At 49.4% G+C, this 19,556-nt stretch overlaps 1 protein-coding gene across 1 annotated transcript in view; it reads right to left on the bottom strand.

Moving 5' to 3' along the window:
• The window catches only part of LOC135904548 (uncharacterized), a 302,521-nt gene that overhangs the window by 251,052 nt on the left and 31,913 nt on the right, over nucleotides 1-19,556 (bottom strand). The gene's annotated exons all lie outside the window — the stretch shown is intronic.

A 19,556-nucleotide genomic window follows, 5' to 3' on the forward strand; every position in this document is an offset into this window, starting at 1 on the left:
CATTGAGCCCAGACTGCAATGAATAAAATGTATTGAAATGACAAGGAGCGAAACCACAGAGTAACAAGGTAGAAATCAATGGGCATTTTTACTTCAGTCCATCACTCGCCAAGTTGTAACATCCACAAAGGTTTCAAATAGCTTGGTCAGCAGGACCATTGCCAGGTTCGCTCGTGGAAGGGACATGGTGCAGGAACACCTCCTTCCCTTACTTATGTTCCCGTCTTTTCCACCGCAAAAATAATATGAACCAACTAGCTCGCTATATGGCATCGGAAAAGACACACCGGGATATCGAGCCAGGCCTCCTGTGGTGTGGTCTGGTTGTCTACACTTGTTTTCCTTTCTCCACTTTCTCTATATGGCTCCACGAAACCAACAGATAAGCGCTGTCTCAATCGCTTATGGCGCATTAAGAGTTACAATCGCAACTTGATATTGTCGGCGGCCCCAAGACATATTTGCGAGAATCTCTTACCTTCGTGATTTGTCTTCGAGCTATTCGTAACTAAATGTTTGATTCTTATCCTGGCACTTTTAATTTTTCTCATATAACCAGGATAATTGTAGAAAACATATTTCTATAGATATATATTGATAAACGATCATCAGTAACACGATTTTTAACATGTAACGATTCTCTAAACATTTTAAACATCTTGCTGAGCCATTTCCAGCCTCGGTTTTTTATCAACAAACCACTCTTGTCACTTGTTTTCAGTAGCGGTGACACTGCTAACGATCACTTGATGATCACTACGGTGCGAGGCTGCTACGCGGCGCAGTGTAATTATCATCAGCTCGGGCTGATTGGTCCTCCATTCTGACACGGCTCGCGGAAAACGTTTCCCCCCACGCGAAGAAAATATTTCAAGCATACAGCCAAGTTACCAACCCACGAACTCACATTCTTGACAAAATTACACAATGTGTCATAAGTAGAAGGAGCTAGATCAATGCACCCTGGATGTCCCCTGGTCTCGACATATATAGTTTCTGCGCAACTTTCACTATACTTGTCTGTATTTGCGTATGCTTTGCCTCGAACACGTAGAAACTCTAGACGCCTTATCTAAAATTTCTGGCGCAGCCACTTCTGTGGACAGCGCGACCTGCGCCTGCCTCGGCGCGCGCTGTCCTCGGAGTCAAGCAGCGTCACTCACTCAGATATCGTCGCCATAACCTCTGCGCGTCTCGGCTGCACTTGATCCACCACCGATGGACTTGGCGCATTGACGGCGGCCGCGCCAGGCCACCCGAATCCTCGCGCCATGCGACGGAAGGGGAGAGGGGGGCTGCACTGCACCACAGTTCGAACGACCGCGCAGACAGGCGCACATGCAACGTGTCGCCACTGCATCAGCGAAATTAAATTGCGTCCCCGTATTGAGCTATCGTGCGTACGCGCAAAACGCGTCTCCCTGATTGAGCTGGCGGCGAGGCCCACATATCGCCGGCTTGCGTGCCTCGACGAATGTCCGAGTTCGCAAAGATTGCCTGCCGCGACAGAAGACAGCCGTGCGTGGTCGGACGCAATTGCCCTCTGTTTTGGTGTTGTTCGACGGAGTAGATTCGCCTGCTAACGCAGCTCGCGCGCCGCTCATTAAAGCGTGTTTTATGTTCGACGACTTTTATTGCTTTGGCTCGTGGGGGGGGCGCTGCTCCTTTTAAAGGACTGACAAAAAACAGACAATTAAAAGGCGCGCTGCCACGCAGAGTGTTGCATTTTTTTTCCCCCAAGCGGCTCTTGGTGGTCTATGCCGGCAAAGCGAAAGACGAATCTCCTCCGTTGCACGATTCTTTGAGTGCGCCGTGCGAAAGTGCGCTTGGCCCCAGGATCGATATGCTCGCCAGATCGAAAGGATTTGCCTTATTTTCCACATCAGCCTCAAGGCATAATCGTATAGGTTTGCACTATACGTATCTTCGTCGCCGAGGTCAGAATCTGCCTTGATACCCACACCGATATCCCTATTTTAATACGTGCGTAATGCAGCTTTCTTAGGACAACTGCTGAGCCCATATGAATGACAATGTTCTCGTTTAAGAGAGAAAGCGTAATTCTACCGGTGGCAGGCAGAATAATATTTATGTACCACCTTAACTTTTGTTACAAGAATTGCGGAATTTCAGTAGGTTAAGAAAATTGAAGTACGAAGTTCACAAATCCGTAACTCTGCATAAACACAACATACGCCAGTTCTGTAAATAGAGTATGTGAAGCGGACAGATATGATATACGATTTTACATCTTATGTCAAACCGTTACAACGTTTACGAGGGTTCTGCATAATTGCTGTTCACAACGCTTTAGATATCTTAATGAACGCACTTAACAGAGTTGTGATATCATTTCTTTATTAAACATGATGCTCATGAAAAAAAAATCTTGCAGTGGTCAATAACTTTTGCAAAACGTTTCATGACTTAAATAAAAAAGTTTGATCCGTATTCACAAAAATTTCTTATGCGCTAGAAGTTTTCATAAGAGCAGATGCAAACCATTCCCGATGCTGGTCATAGAGTAATAGCGAAGACAGCTAGGCAGTTGCAACGGGCACTTGCGCACGACAGAATTTCTGCTGCCATACAAAGTTGCCTTGCTTTGTACAATCATACAGATTACGTAGCCCAATAGGGGCAAGAACAGAATGAAAAAAAAATACGGAGCATGCTTCAAAGATCTCTGACTGCTTGACACGCTTCCCGGCAACCGCAGCTTTCTTGCTGATGCGCGGAGACTAGCGTCATCTGGATGGGGCTGTTGCAAGGAACCAAGCGGGCCGCGCCGCTCCATGGAGGGCAGGAACGCCGGAAAAGCGGGGTTTGTGTTTGAGTTTCCGCGCAACAGAATTATTTTCTCTAGTATATTCAAATTACAATCCAGCGCTATCGTGGCTGTAGGCTGTGTTTAGGTCGTATATTACATTATTTTTTAACGCATTTTACTTTGAGGAATTCATATAGTTCAGTAACGCCTGTGCGCCACGCGGAGGGCCTGCGTGGTTGCTGTTCGGACTGATTCCTCGCAATATGACGTCCGGCGTAAACACCAGAATATTTTCAAAGCGAAAAAAATGATGCACACAGGGTTCTAACTCATAGCACTTTTAGTGCGAAAATACCTCATCATATTTCATGCATAGCAAGGGAAGTACTGCATATCTTTCAAAATGGAGTACTCTTGGAGCACTCTACGCTTGCGTTGCCTCTCAGAAACGCAAATTCTTAAGTTGACAGTACGAGTGATGTAGCACTATAGTACATGTGCCCTGTAAGTACGAAAGGCTGCATATTGCGACCTTCCATAATCAATCGCGTCAATTCATTCCAGATTTTCTTTTTGTGTGTGTGATACTGTGTACTTTGAAACAAGGCTTCGTATCCGTATCTTTGCAATGTATGGCTGATGCGTAATACGGGACTCTAGTGATGCCATAACCGTCTAATTATTGTGCGGGAATACAAAGCTCACAACACAGTTGTTTTCAACTTCGCGTGGGATTATTTTTAGCAGTGTACGAACGAGAATTCTCTGCTTGGATACACCATTCTACGGAATGTGCGTGAATGTGTGCGTGTGCGCGTATGTATGCGTGTACATGTGCGTGCGCATGTGCGTGTGAGTGCGTGTGTGCTTGATTTCGCGACTGAAACTGTTTCCTGCAACGGCCAACTGCCTCGAAATTCGCGCCTCGGTTTTATTTTCTTGTCCCTTAGCATGAACCGTCATAAACTTTATAAGTGAGCAATTGCAGACGCCCCTCCGAACGCATGGACACCAATGCATGCATATTTGTTTCTTTTCGAAAACGTATTTGGTTCTTGGACACATCTAGTATTTCTATCCCCTGCGTTTCCTCACAGATGCCCTTCAAGGAAAAACGCGGGAAAAGAGAGGAGTCTAAGTTTATCTCCCCAGACAGCGTAGCAAACTCCGTCTGTAGCGCATCACGCGACGCCCGCGACAACGATAAAATGATCGCGCAATGGGCGCCGCCTCGGCCGTCCGTAAAAAAACATTGCGTCTCCACGTTGGAGCAATGCTTAGTCATTGCGAGAGGCCTGTGCCATGAATGGTGCACAGAGCCGCGTGGCTGTTCTTGCGTCCTCCTTTGGTTCTTTTAATAGTTTGCGAGATGGTAGGGCGCGTCCTCGAATGTTTTAATTAGCTGCCTCAAAGCGGCGCCGCCAGCGAAGAAGGCTTCGGCGCCGAGGCGCCGGCTGTTATACAACGGAACTCTTCTACGGCCGACTCTCACTAGTTGCGTGCACTGTGGGCCAGTGATGGCGTGAGCTCAATTAGGAGGAAGAGCTCGACCGAGCTCTGCAGAGTTGGTGGGTCGCCCTCAGTCGGATACTCTGCACCCTTCGCGCGAAGTGCATTCCCGCCTAAGACGCGGTGAACAAATGTGCCGTGGGCGCGCCTGTGTACTATGGCCGGCACGGGCTGCGAATCAAACACTGCGGCGGCGGTCTACAGCCACGTTGTTGCTCGAAGAGCGTCTACATAAAGCACGTTGTAAAGAAGGCACTCTTGCTACACGGCAGAAGATTTTTCAAGATAAAAATTGTTCTTCGAGCAGCTTAGTTATCTTTTGCATTGACACTGAGTTCTAGAGTCATTAGGCAACTGTTTACACGGATGGAGAAAGTTGCGACCACACAGAGAAAGTGCGCCTCGAGGCATAGAGGCACCGTACAAAGGTTAGACGGAAAAATCAGCGTCGGTGTCGCAATGACCGGAATTCCGAGAACATCATCATTAATGGCCCATTTTATGTCCACTGCAAGACGAAGGGCTTCTCTAAACGGACTCGTCACCCCTGCCTTGTGTCAACCAATTCCATCTTCTTAAAATGCGACGGCGCAAATGTGCCCTGACGAGGGAGCTGACAAGACAGCCTAGTGATAAAAAGGAGGCGAAGCTGCCGCGGGAATTTGCGCGTTGTTGCTCCTCTATAGGACCACGTCCGGTTATGATATAGAGGCACAGATGGTAGCACTTTTTCCCGTCCCGATCTTTTCTCCACCCTTATCTATTTGTGTAGAAGTGTACAATACGAAATTGTAATTCGGGCTCTACAAATGCAAATTATATTTTAACGAAAGTCGAAAAATTCTGCTTTTCCCTTTTAACAGCTGCGAACATTTATATATCGCATTTCCTCGCAGACAAGACACATTTATGGAAGTATAACATTCTACTGAGCAAACTAGAAAAATATTTTATCCGGAATTCGGAATTCGCCATATAGCAGGTATGCATCACTTCCAAACTATTAAGGATGCAATTTGCTTTCTCACTAAACAGACAGACAAACAAACAAAAACGTTTTCCCACGAACAATCGCCAGTGTACTACGACGTAGGCGTTAATTGCTTGCAGTACTATATTCTATATATGTTATACCCCTTAAATGGGGCATTTGACACACACACACACACACACACACACACGCATATATATATATATATATATATATATATATATATATATATATATATATATATATATATATATATATATATATATATATATATATATATATATATATATATATATTACTGCATTACATTGCAATAAGCCCGAAGTGATACGAATGAAAGTACTTTCCACGATACCTACTCTAGCACTCTAGCGTGACCCATAGATTGGTATATGGAGCCTGATCAAATAGCTTAGAACCTGCAATAACAGCTGTCTTGCAACATCAGTACAATTCAGCGCGCTCATTTTTGATTTTTTTTTTTTGGATTGCCTTAGTTGCTGCCGACAAACACCATTCGCTATACTGCAACGTAATTTTCTTTTTCCGAATCGAATTCAAACGTATTAAGATGAAGGGTATATCGAGCTCCTCTCCGCTTTTCTTCTTTATATTGCCAATACACGGAGAAACAAACAGAGCCAAGCCAGTGCTGTGTTGCACGCAACAAGGTCTTCGGAGAGGACCGCCGGGCCCGGCCGTGAGCGATCCTCTCCGCGCAGCCGCACTGCGTAAGTGGACGCCAGTGTGTGCGCGCACCAGCCTCCTCGCTGCTGCTGCAGCTGCACTTCCTCAGGCGCGCCAATGGAGGCGTTGGACCACACAGACTGCGGGTGCCCGGCGAGTGCTGTCACTGCTCTGTTTGGAAAAGCAGCGGGTTCGCCAAAGCTCCCTCTGCAGCGGGCTGTGTTTGCTTGCCTTTCTTGTCGCCCTGTCCAGCGCCCCGCTCGCCGGCCGAAGGGAACGAGGCACGGAGCTGGCGCACGCATGCACACGTGGGACGCCGGTTTGCTCTGTCGCGGATTAAGGACGGTAGCTTCTGCTGGCGCTGTTTTGTCTTCTCTTCCACGCCGCGACAGCAGCATAAGAGAAGTCGCGCTGTGATAACCCATTGGGTCTCGCAGCGAACGGCCACAATGCAGACTGTAATATTTGAAGGTTGAAATGGAAGAGGAAAAACGTTACCGTAACGTTCACTTCGTGAACGCGGGTCAGGCGCAAGCGTGTGGTTGCTATTGCCTATTCGTGCATTGCGCGTAGGATGTTTTAAAAATGCTTCGATTGTGTGTAAGAGCGGCGGTTTCTTCAAAGCTTATTTATATTTTGTATATTTTATGTCCGGTTTTCAATTTTTATGAAGTGTGAAGTGCCATCAGGAAAGACGACAAGCCACTGTAGGGAAATGCGCAGACTTTATCATTTCAAACAGTTTGTCATTTCCCCCTTCTCCTTCTTCCTTTTCTGAAGTCTCCTGGCACGCCAAGCCCGCGCGTTCTGCCGGAATTGTTCAGCTCGAACCCGGCACTTGGCGACGACTTCTGGGTCGGTCTACTCGCGCATGGCCTGCCGCTGCTTGCGTCGCTGCTCCGTCCTTCTCGCTCGACGCTAGGCCTCTCGATCACGAGACTTTCGTTCCTCCCCCCCCCCCCCTTGTGCCGCGCGGTTGAGGTGTCCTCTACTGACAGACAGTTACTGCGCTGCACTTCACCCCAGTTTTTCCACCTTCCCATCATAAGAGTATCCGTCAACGCGGTACGTCCATAGCGTACACAGAACCTGTAGCAACTGCCAGAGGAGGAGGTCAACATGGAAGTTAACCAAGCGCGCCTCCGCCTACCCTCATCCTCCGCGACGCTTCGCCTCCTTTCTCGTTCGCCGCTGCGCTCAGCGCCACCTAGACTTTCCTCTAGGTGGCGTTGCTATACCGCGCGCTTTAAAATTCCTGAATGATCTAAAAGCAACATCTCCTTTCTCCTCCTCCTATGCCGGCGCTTCTTTCGGCTCCTGGGCGCCGACAGTGGCGGCACCTAGGCCGGGTACACCTAGCAGATGCTCCCAACGTTCACTCCTTTGGCGCACAGTATTGGCGGCGAGGAGTTACGGAGTTGCCATCTATCGGAAGCGCCTCGCTGGCGTAGTATGAGGGATCATGCGGCGCCCTCCTCATAGGTTTTGCTGTCAGCGCTCACTGAAAACACCACGCGCGAGCTCTCCCGGACATTTCTGTAAGTACTTTCGAAACGAGAGAAGTTGTTTACTGTCTAAATATTAATCTTGGGCAAACTGAAAGCACACAATCGTTTACAGACGCTAGCTCTTTACCGAATACGTACAGTGAACGCCAGTGCGCGCGGTCGCCGCGCTGGAGTCTCCCGAACCGGCTTCTTGCGTGAAAGGTAGGTAAACGCTGAGAGCAGCCTATGTGAAATATGTTCTTATAGTGTTTGTATAACTAAATGGAGCGTGATATAACGAAGCCTCAATGCAGCGATCGCGAAGATTCGCAGCGACCGGCGCGTCTGCAAGCTTGTCCACGCACTGTTTCGCTTTCTCCGCGCGCGCGCGTTTTCGCACCATGCCATGAGCTTTAAGCCGCAGAATATGAGCATTGGACAGTATACAAGCAACCATTGTTGCGTGGGTCCTGTCAGAGCTGTTCAAAAATAACTTCATTGTAGAGACTTCGACGCCTATAGACCAGAACACGCTTGTCTCGCACCCAGACTAACCCCAACGCATACTCTCGCACCCGGGTTGCCCGGTCGACCGGCGCCGTTTTGTACTGGGCTGCCAAAGTGTGTTCGCCGGCGACCAGTAGACATGGCAAGCGCCAGCTCTAGGGCTCCAAAGTGCGGAAATGTGCCCGTTCACACGGATCCAAAGTAGAAGAAGTCATCTGGGCATCATTGCGTCGTGTCTGGATGCCAAAACAACCAGCGGAAAAGGAGCAGGTCGCTTAGCGCTGTTTGCGAAGAGCACAACACACGTAGGGAATGGTGCCGGTGCGGTGTTTTCAGCCTGCGCCGATTTCCATCCGCAACGAAGAATGCCAAGCTGCGCCACCGGTGGATAGCTGCAGTGAATAGGAAGAACTACCAACCCAGTGAAAATGCACGAGTGAGTATTCGATCTGTGTATATTTTGGTTCCACGTTCAACTTTGCGCCCTACGAACGTAATACGTGTAACACGCAGGTTTGCTCCGAGCACTTTCTGGGCAACAAGCCTACAGAGCAGAATCCCGCGCCGGTGCTTCGCCTTGGCTATAACAAAAAGGCAAGCCTTTTCGTGTTTTCATTCAGGCAGAGCTCCCAACGGTTAAGCGGAACAGTTGAGTTTGCGGTTAGCGATACTTGCAGCTGGTGCACGGAATGACCATTAAGTGTGAACGACAAGTTGTAGGCCTTGCTGGTGAGCGTTATTGCTAGTGAAAGTTAACCGAAGTCTGCTCGTCACGTAGCATGCGTCCACAAAAACGTAAACGACGACTACTCGTCACCGAAGGTGTTCTTGCAGCGCACCTACCTTTACGAGCTGGTGTTGCAGGTGTCATTCGTAACGAATTCATTTGAGCCTCCTGAGCTCTAAACTGCGTGCGGTCTGTTATACGGGGCAAAGCGCAAAATATTTCCGTTCATATGGCGAGGAAAATAAAGTGCTCAATTATTCTTGTATTTTGTAACAAAATTTTGATCGCTCTCACTAGTTTTTTTACTGTTTTCTTTTCTAAGGGAGCGCCAACAATCCGATGGCCTCGCACAAGCGAAACAGGTCTGGTACCAGGTAGCTGCAGTTGGTGGGGCTAATTTCTTGGAATGCAGGTGCGGTTGTTGTCTTGTACCAAAGGGTCCTGATGATGCAGCTTTAAGTAGGGGTGGTAATTTTACGTTCCCTGTCATGGTTTGTGCAACTGTACAACACCTGCATCTGTCATGCTCGCCCTGTTATATGGGCTTTGAATGCACATGTAGTTGAACATTATAACTACTGTAGTACCTCATTTTCCAATGAGTGCAGGTTTAGCATCATATGCTGCTTGTTCGAGTGCTGTAGGCTTTTGTTCTGAATGTTGTACTCTTAAGTGGTTGCAGGATACAATTGGCCTGGTGTATTTTCTATTTCATTTTGAGAGGACTTTATACCTTCGCAACAGTGATGGCATGGGAAAGAACTACAGCCCTTCTTACTATAACATCTATTTTATTTTCAATGTGCAGGTGGTGAAGGGCAGGCGTCTGCTAACCAGGCAGTCAAACGACCTCGCCAGTTGGTTGCCAAACGCGGCCAACCCAGTAGAGACCATGACAAACAAGACCAAACTGAAAGTGCAGATGACAGTGTTCTGCGTTCTTTAATAATATATGGCACCAACACAGTGCTGTAAATTCCTTCACAGGTTACGTGCCAAAAAGCTCACGCGTGTTCTAGCATATAGCGCGCGGTTTGTACAAACGTAATAGCGTACCTACCCGATGTATTCGCTTCTGCAGTCTGCACAGCACTCAGTGTGGCCATTGCGGACTTGCATGAGGTCTTGAAGTTTGATAGAATCCAGACAGCGAAAATGACAGGTTAGAAAAAACGCGAAACACGCCTTCTGCCCAGCTAAAAAGCCCAAGTTTCGCTTTCGCGCCGGGTCGCATCTCCCGCCGTGGCAGCCCAGGCCTGCTACTTCGCGGCGCTTGGGATAGATGGCGCGACCGGCGCTCATCAATATGGCGGCGCCCTTTGAATTCACCAAGTATCCTCCTTGGAATTCACGGTGTTCTGGTGTATAGGGGACTGTGATGTGCCGTCGCGACGATTTAATCTTTTTTTCTTCTAAATTCTTTGACCTTTCAATATTATTTCTCGTGTTCCGTCGCACTGTATGTTTATCGGTGTTCTCAGCGTGCAATTTCCCGCTGCTCCTTTTTTGCAATCCAGTGCATTAATTAATTCATAACAAAAACATGACCATATGCCATGCTTTTTTTTAAATGTGCTTCTTACCGCTGCCGTTCAACTCCACTCGACTTGCCAGTATCTATAGCATCGACAAGTTCATAGACCAAACAGTCATGACCTTAGTCGGGCAGCGGACTCGGGCGAGCGTCTCAGTGCGCGTTTTCAGAACATCGCAGACCGGGCGCCGTAGCAGAAATCTTCCTCGCGTCTGTGCTTGCTGCATACCCGAGTTGTAGCCGATGACTGTTTGCCGGCTTTATGTTTCGCGAGCCAAGCTTCACGCAGCTTCTTGTCCTGCGGCTACGTGCGAATAAGGCTGACACCGGCCTCCGTTATGTGCGTTCGGCCCTGCGGCACCGAGCAGTAGCCTGCCATGTTGCGCGCCTTCAAAGGCAGCCACTACCTATTGTAGTGCTTTCAAGCGTTGTAAAGGAGACACTCCATGCGGGAAAATTTCGCTACATAATGAGGACCGCAGCGTACGAGGGAATTTAAACTCGTTTTCAGCTCGCTTCGGCGCTCCTGAAGCAGCCGACGCGGCTGCTATGTCCACGTGATCCCTATATTTATATAAACATGAAGTAAGCTAGCCCTATATTTTTTCATTCTTCCCCTTTTTGTGGATTAGTATAATCTTTGCATTATACCAGTTTTCTAGAACCCCTGCAGTCAATAGACACTTCGTATAGAGAGCCGCCAGTTTTCCGAGCATTATGTCGACTGTTAAATCGACTGTAATTCCATCTTCTCCTGCTGCTCTTACCCGTTTAATGTCTTGTAAAGCATTTCTGGCTTCATCGTTAGATATAGGAGGAGTTTCTGTATGCTGTTCATTGCTGTTTCGAATGGAGTTATCCTTAGTCCTCTGGGTACTGTCCAGGTCAGTATATATTTCTTCCGCTGCTTTTACTATACCTTCGAGATTGTTGATGATATTACCCTGCTTATCATTCAGTGCATGCATCTTGGTTTGTCCTATGTCAAGTTTCCTTCTCACTGATTTCAGGCTGCGTCCATTTTTGCGGCTTCTTCAGTCTTTCTCACCCTGTAATTTCGAATATCACTCATTTTCGCCTTGTTGATTAGTTTTGACAGTTCCGTGAATTCTATCTTAGCTGTGGAGTTGGACACTTTCACTGTTCGTTGTTTCTTTATTAGGTCCTTTGTTACTTGGGAGAGCTTGCCTACTGGGGCTAGGGGTGGCTTTCACCAAGTCTTTCGCTTACCGAATTGGATGGGCCGACGACGCCTCGTGTGAGGACTGTGGTAACGAAGAGACTTTTCAACACCTTCTTTGTGACTGTCCTCGATATAATTTACAGAGACAATCACTTGCAACCGCGATAGCGCGTTTTGACCACAGACCTCTCACAGAGGAACTCATTTTCAGATACCGCCATCATAAGCCATCGCAGCAGAGGGCGACGAGGGCACTGTTGCGGTTCTTGAGGGCGACAGAACTGGACAGGCGACTGTAGCCTGAACAGATGTTAATGTTGCTACAAGTGTCAGTGTGCTGTGCGATGACAGTGTTCGGTGACAGTGACCGATTGTGATTGTGTGTCTATGCTCCTTCCTTTCCTTATCTCTACTTTGTTTCCACTTTACCTCCCCCTCCCCTCTCTCCCCAGCGTAGGGTAGCCAACCGGATTTTTTTTTCTCTGGTTATCCTCCCTGCCTTTCCCCTTTCCTCTCTCTCTCTCTCTCTCTTGCCTACTGGGTGCCTTGCCTCTCAATTCAATTGCTGCCTCTGAAGCCAGCCTAGCTACGGTTTCATTCATTACCTCTTTTATATCTTCATATCTCTGTTCTAAGGCTGCATATTTGTTTGCAAGTACCAGCCTGAATTTGTCCGCTTTTAACTTGAGTGCCTCTAGGTTGACCTGTTTCTTCTTGACCAATTTTACTCTTTCTCTCTTCAAATTGAGGTGAATCCTAGCCCTCACTAACCTATGATCACTGCATCCTTTACCCTACATATCACTTCTACATCTTACACTTGTGGCGTTCTCCTCCCGTACTCTTGGGACAAAGCAACGACAACACAGTAGTGCAAATAATCACAAGGGGATTTATTGCACCTTTCATAGATCAATGCCTGCTAGCCGAGTTGCTATCCACAAAACATGCCGATGGGCGCGCGACAAATCTAGAAGTCCGACTCACCGCGACCGCAATATGTTCGCCCCATGATGGATCCCAACGCCTGGTCGTTCGCGTGACAGTACGCGCGAACGGCGGCGCATTCCAAGACGGCCACGCGAGACGGTCTTGCAGAAGCATGGGTCGGCGCACGCGCGGCAGGGCACGTCCGTCCCGCTTGCCGATCTCGAACCCAAAGGGGAGCAAGCGCCTTCCTTTCGGCGCACAAGTAACCTCGCCTGTCGGCGGCGCTAGCAGCGCAACACTCACGCCATCTCTCGCACTGCGCTCCAACCACATCGACCGCCGCGGGCATCACGCAGGCCACGCGGCGAAGCCGCATTACAGGAGACGCGCTATGCGGGAAAAACATCAGGGAACGCGCGAGAGTCGCGCATCCCCACACACTATGCGGGAATCGGCAGAAAGTACGAAATCAATTTCATTTCTTATTTCACCATTCGGGTTTTTCTAGGTCTACTTTCTGTTGCTGTGCTTCCTGAAAAAGGTGTTCATTATTCGCAGCTTATTCCTTTCTGCGAATTCTACCCTCATCTATCCTCTAGCGTTCCTAGAATCGACGCCATAGTTGCCAGTTACTTATTCACCATCCTGCTTTTTCCCCACTTTTGCATCGAAATCACCCATTACTAGAGTATACTGAGTTTGCACTTTTCTCATCACTAGTTCAACATCTTCATAAAACTGATCTACTTCCCCATCATCGTGACTGGATGTTGGAGCGTAGGCTTGTACTGCTTTGTTCTATACTTCTCATTAAGTTTGATTATGCCTACTGCTACCCTCTCATTAATACTGTAGAATTCGTCAATATTGCCCGCTATGTCCTTATGGATTAGGAATCCTACCCCGTATTGCATCTTATCTGAGAGACCTCTATAGAAGAGAACATGGCGGTTAATCAGCAGTGTATAAGCCCCACCAGTTCTTCTAGTCTCGCTAAGGCCAATGATATCCCAAACAATAATTGATTGTTCCTCAAAGGGTGCTGCTAAGCTAGTCTCACTCGACAGAGTTCGACTGCTAAAGGATGCCAGGGTCAGTTTCCTTTAGCCACATGTCCGGGTCCAGAGATTCTTAGCACTCTCTGCTGCGTTACAGGTCTGACCGCCGCCTTAGTCAGGTGCTCCGCAGCTGCTGGGGACTGAGGGTCATGGGTTAATTGTAGGAATCATAAGGGAGGGAGTGGCTGAATACTGCACCAGGGAAGCTAATTACTGTTCTGGTGAGCGAGTGTCCTTGTCAAAGCTTAGTGGGCCTTCCTAAATTGGTTGTATCTGGATAGTATAGCCCCACTCGCTCTCGGCATCTTTTGCCGGTGTCAGGCGACACTCCAAGCCTGCAGATCTAGTGCAGTGGAGGAGATCACATTTATGCACACCTTCGTCAGATTAAAAAAAAATTGAAGGATTCGAACTTCCGACTATGGCAATCGAACATTCGACATAGCTCAGTCAGATAATCCCGCAGGCGGCCAGGCTACCTTATCACCCAAAAGTACAGCCCAGAGGGCCCTACATGCCTAAGAGATCCGTTTATTTGTCCGTCCCCTGCGGGTTTTAGGTTGCACATGTAGTGTCAATTCTCAATGGTCCTAACATCGTGGTTCCCGAATCTCTCGCACGCATGTTGCCTTGAAAGCACCTAGGGGCAGGATATATTTTGGCGAATATGAACAGCACTTAAGACTTGTGTGAAAAAAAAAGTAAGAAAAAGGTTTCAGCGCATGACGAGATACGCGGTATACTTTCGGCGAATTTAGACAGCACTTAAAAGTAGTGCGAAAAAAAAAGAAAATGAGAAAACGATGAAAAAAACTTTCAGTGCTTACCGAGAATTCACTAGTCGCGTATAGATTGAGGTCAGCAAAAAGCTCACAAGATACCAAAACACCGCCCGAGTCTGAGGCATCACATGAGAGAAGAGTGCATCGACAGACTTTCCCTTAAAGGGCAAATCCTCAGAGTGCCGAGACGGGCCGCAAAACAATATGATCCAAACAGCAAGGAGCTCCCCGCTGCGCAGTGTACGTGTGGCGAGAGCTACCCTAGGTGGAGATACAAGTGGCTGACCTGACTGGCGGGCCCTTTGAATGCTGTACAGTGCGCGTACGCATCGGGGATGTGGACACTACCATCGCCTGTGTTTATGTCCGACCGTGCCAGCCCTGGGACCCCTCCTGCCTGCGACGTTTGGCTAGGTACCTGGGCAAAGACTTCGTCCTCTGTGGCGATTTCAATGCCCACCGCGCAGCCTCGGGGTCCGGCACTGCTGTCCTCGTGGCAAGGCACTACGGGATGCTGCTAACCAACTCGGCCTGCAGATTCTTAACACTGGCGTCCCCACTTTCATCCGGCGTGGAGCTCGCTCAACACAGACGGCAATCGACCTGAGCCTTTCCAAGGAGGACTGGCGGTACAGGTGGGAGGCGCTTTCTGACACCTGAGGTTCCGACTACTTGCCTCTGCTCCTGTATCCTTTTCGAGGCAAGTCCCCCAGGAGCAGAGAATGCCTCAGTTAACCGCAAGGCCTTCCGTGAGCTTTGCCGGTAGGCGGTCATCGACGGGGATATGTTGCAGATGGTCTTGGAGTGCGCCAATGCCGCTACCATCCGATCTACCGTACCGGAGGGCAAACAAGTTCCGGATATTCATTTGGAACAGCGAACTGCTCAGCATCGTGTGGAGCGCAAGGCTCTGCGCACCATGCTTCCGGAACTATCAACGGCCTGCCGCCGGGTGGATGCTGTCTGCCGCTGCCACGCCCGAGGATGCAAACGCCAAAGCTGGGAGAGCCTTTGCTCCACCATCAGTCGCAATCCAGACGATGCTCGAGCTTGGCGCCTGCTGAGGTCACTCATCGCCGCTCCTAGTGCCCAACGCCAGTCTTTGACCGTGGCTTTCCTCATCGGCATGAGCGAGCGGGTCCTGGTCGAGCGCCTAGCTGACCGGTTTGCTAAGAGGTCCCCGGTCTCGCAGGTACTGCCCTCGATGGCCACCACAAGACGATGCCTTCCTTCCTACCGCCGCCGAGAGTGGGTGGCAGCACAGATCTCCGCCTGTGCAGCGAGCCTCTCCGCATGCATGAGCTCGAGTCGGCGCTGGCTCTCACACAACGACGGAGTGCTCCAGGAGCCGACGCCATAACCTGCCAGATATTGCGAAACCATGTAGACCCACAACGGGAACGACTCCTGGAGCGCTGGGGTCCTGACCGAGAGCTGGCTGATGGCTGTGGTGGTGCCTTTGCTGAAGCGACGGAAGCCTGCGACATCGCTCTCCTCCTTCAGGCCAGTCTCCCTTACCTCTGCAGCAAGCAAGGTGATGGAGAAGATGGCCCTGTCTCGGCTCGAATGAATAGCTGCCCAGCTGAAGTACTCCGCAGAACAGCAATCTGGCTTCAGGCACATGCGCTCAATGGTTGACTCCATCGCAGACGTGGTGGCCACCCTGGAGGACGCCAGGGGCAGTGGGGACGTCGCCATGCTGCTGCTGCTAGACGTCCAGAGTGCCTTTGACCGGCTGCCGCATGAGATGATCGTGGCTGCACTGCACTGCTTAGGCGACACGGGATGTCTCCAGGGCCTTCATCTCTGCCTTCCTGGTGGGCCAGAGCTTTCGGGGACGGTTGGGCAAGGCGCTCAGTGATCCAAGAGACATCACTTCCGGTGTCCCGCAGGGATCGGTGCTGTGCCTTTTTCTTTTCTACCTGGCTCTGGCAGGACTCGCAGCAGCCACTACAGTTGAGTTGAGTTGAGTTGTTGTAGGCTACTGGTGGGACTAGCCTTGCAGTTGCTGCCGGCAATTGCTCCACCGTAGCGACACTTAAAATAATTAAATCACGTAATCCGACACAGACCTCCCAATTACAAATGTTCACTCCTCAGTTCACCATGTTGAAGCCAAATCCGTGTCCTGTAGGTAATTTAACAGAAGGCGAGAGACCTCCTTCCTACACAACCGGTTCCCGCGCGGGAAAACTATGTCCTGAAGCGAACTGTGAGGAAGTCCTGTGTTCTTGAGAGACCCGAATAACACCCTCCTTTCCGCGTTATACACAGTACAGCACATTAGGTAATGTTAAATGTCACCACACACACCACACGTTGAACATAATGTTGATAACGCCAGGCCAGTCTTAAACATCCACGCAGGGGTACGAGCAGAGCCCGTGCGAATGCGTAGCAGTAAGGTTGCTTGGTTTCTTTGGAGACCCTTGATCACACATGGCTTGTGAGGTGAGCTCCACAAAGAACTGAAGTAGCACGACACCGCTTCTCTGAAGAGTCTCCCGTCTTCTTGAGGCACTTTTCTCGAAGGATTCCCAGACAGCACTCTATGGGCGAGGCTGTCCGCCATCTCGTTGCCTATGATACCTATGTGTGATGGCACCCATTGGAATCGGATGGAGAAGCCTTTGACACTGAGATTTTGCACCGAACGTAGGGAGCTTAGAGATAAGGCATCAGTTGGGAATCCATGCTCTAACCTTTGAAGGGCGGATTTCGAATCTGTAAGAATGACCACAGGTTGAGGCGTACAAAACCGTAGCTTTTTGAGAGCTGCCTCAATGGCAACGCTTTCGGCCGTTGTGGAGGACACGACTGCAGTGAAGCGAACGGACCAATCAAAGTTCAAAGAGGGAATGTGAAAAGCAGCTGCACTAGATCCTCCGACCTTGTCCACAGAGCCATCAGTAAAAATTTGAAGGTGACGTGCATATTCCGTTTCAAGATGTTCCAGTACGAGCGAACGCGTTGCTGCCAAAGGAGAACTCCGCTTAGCACGAACGTGAGGAACTGCCAACGAACTATCGAGGCTCGCGAAAGACCAAGGTGGTTTCGCCCTCTTAATTCGACCTCTAGCGTCAAGACCCAGGTAACCAAGAGTATTAAGGGCCAAGTACGCTCGGGACTCGGATCTCTTTCGAAGGCGCTGTAGAAGGGCTCGGCCAGCTGCCGTCTGTTTGAGGCGGCCAATTTGCATCAATAACCTCTGTGAAGCGACTAAGCTAAGAGGTCTCGATAGAGATTCATAAAGTACTGCATTGTTAGGAGCAGTCTGTGGAACGCCAAGAGCCCTTCTTAGGCCCTTTCTGTGCAGAACCTCAAGTCGTTCCAGCTGTGATATCGATGGGGAAATTAAAGGGAGCTGATACATTATTCGACTCGTCACTAGTGCATCGTGCAACCTGATCATTGAAGAAGGGTGATTTCCCCATTGCTCACTTGCAACTCTACGGATTACATTGAGACGCGAAGATATCGATGTCACAACCTAGTCCACAGCTCGTCGCCACTGTAGGCGGTAGTCGATAATGACGCCCAAAAAGCGCTTGTGTTTAAATTGTCGAAGACAAGATTGATTAAGGTCTATCTTCAGCCGCGTATGCCTTCTTCCTCTACCTGGAAACATTATGAAGCCAGATTTTTCCACCGAGAGAGTCAACCCCACACTTTGAAGGTAATTTTGAACTGAAAGTAATGCCTGTCGAGCTATCAGAGCTAAACGCTTGTGTTGATATCCGGTTAACCAAAGACAGATGTCGTCCGCGTATATCGACATATGGACATGCCTGCAATGTTTTTGCACTTCAGCGGGAAGACCAGCCATTGCAACGTTAAAGAGCGTTGGGGAAAGAACACTTCCTTGAGGTACACCTCGCGATACCACCCTTTCGGTGCTTGTGGTACTTCCTAACCGCACTTGAATTTTCCGATCACTGATAAATGAGTGAATGAAGCGCAGAAGATAACCCTGTACGCCCATGGCCTGCAAACTATTTAGTATTGAGCTCTGAAGGATGGTATCATAAGCCTTTGATACGTCTAGGAAAATAACTAGTGTTGAAAGGCCGAAAGCTCTATGATGTTCAATATGGCTTATCAAGTCCAAGACGCTGTCTTGCGCGCTTAAACCTGTTCGGAATCCAGTCATGCATGTTGGCAGAGCCCTTCTATCTTCGAGCCACCAAGATAAACGCTTACTTGCCAGCTTCTCCATAAGCTTAGCCACGCACGACGTCAGTGATACAGGACGATACGAGGCCAAGTCTGTCATTTCTTTGCCGGGCTTCAGCACTGGGACAACGCGAGCCACTTTCCATGAAGGAGGAACGTCGCCAGTCTCCCACACTCGATTGAGATAGCTTAGAAGCATCTTTCGGTGTTCCAGAGGTAGGTTCTGCATCATCTGGTTGGTGATGCCGTCAGGACCTGGTGCACATCGACGCCGCAGGCCGCTGAGTGCTGTCTGTAGCTCTCGAAGTGTAAACGGGGCGTCCATCACAGACGTAGATGTTGCAGGTGGAGTGCAGGGAGGAATTCCTGAACTTGCACTTACAAATGCATCTGCAAATTCCTCTGCCAAGCACACGAGAGGTTTCTGCTTGCGCAGTGCAAGCGCTTCAAAAGGTTTACTAGGACGAGAATCACCAGCAAGACTGCCAATGACTCGCCAAATCCTCGTCATCGGTGAGAAAACCGTCAAGCTAGCGCAGAAGGACGCCCACTGCGACCTACAGAGCTTGTTCGTGTGGCGTCGAATGGCAGAGTTAAGCCTATTGAAGGTCGTCTTCAAGGATCTGTCGTCCTTCTTCCGCATCAGTTGTCGCTCCGCCCTTCTGCGCGCTGCGCAAAGGTTCCTGAGTTTTAAATCCGGAGTCGGAAAATGAGTAGGCAACTTGACCGCTGTGGTAGCAGCCATCTTACCAGAAATCATTTTGTCAATCACATCACCAGAAACACATGCAAGTTGCTCCCTGTATTTGTCCCAATTAACAACATGGCTAATTTTAGAGTCGTGCAAATGGAAGTCGGCAGTAAACACAAAAATTGGATAGTGATCACTTCCCATGCGGTCAGGTGCAGTTGACCACTTCACGCGGACGTCAGGTGAATGCAAGGTTAGGTCTATTGATGTGGCTGAGGCTGGAGGCCGGAAGAAAGTGGGACTTCCGTCATTGGCCACGCACAAGTCCAAACTATCGATAACTTCTACAAGTTTGCGTCCGCGGGAATCTGTGTTCCTGTCACCCCAGAGAGAGTGATGGGCGTTGAAGTCCCCGCAGATAATTCGGGGCGCCGGGCAACGGTCACAAAGCTGCTGCAGAAACAAGTCCATTGCTACCTTCTTCCGCGGAGACACGTATACGGATGCAATAGAAAGAGTTCGGAAGC

This window comes from Dermacentor albipictus, chromosome 2 (genome assembly GCF_038994185.2).
Source record: "Dermacentor albipictus isolate Rhodes 1998 colony chromosome 2, USDA_Dalb.pri_finalv2, whole genome shotgun sequence".
NCBI lineage: Eukaryota > Metazoa > Arthropoda > Arachnida > Ixodida > Ixodidae > Dermacentor > Dermacentor albipictus.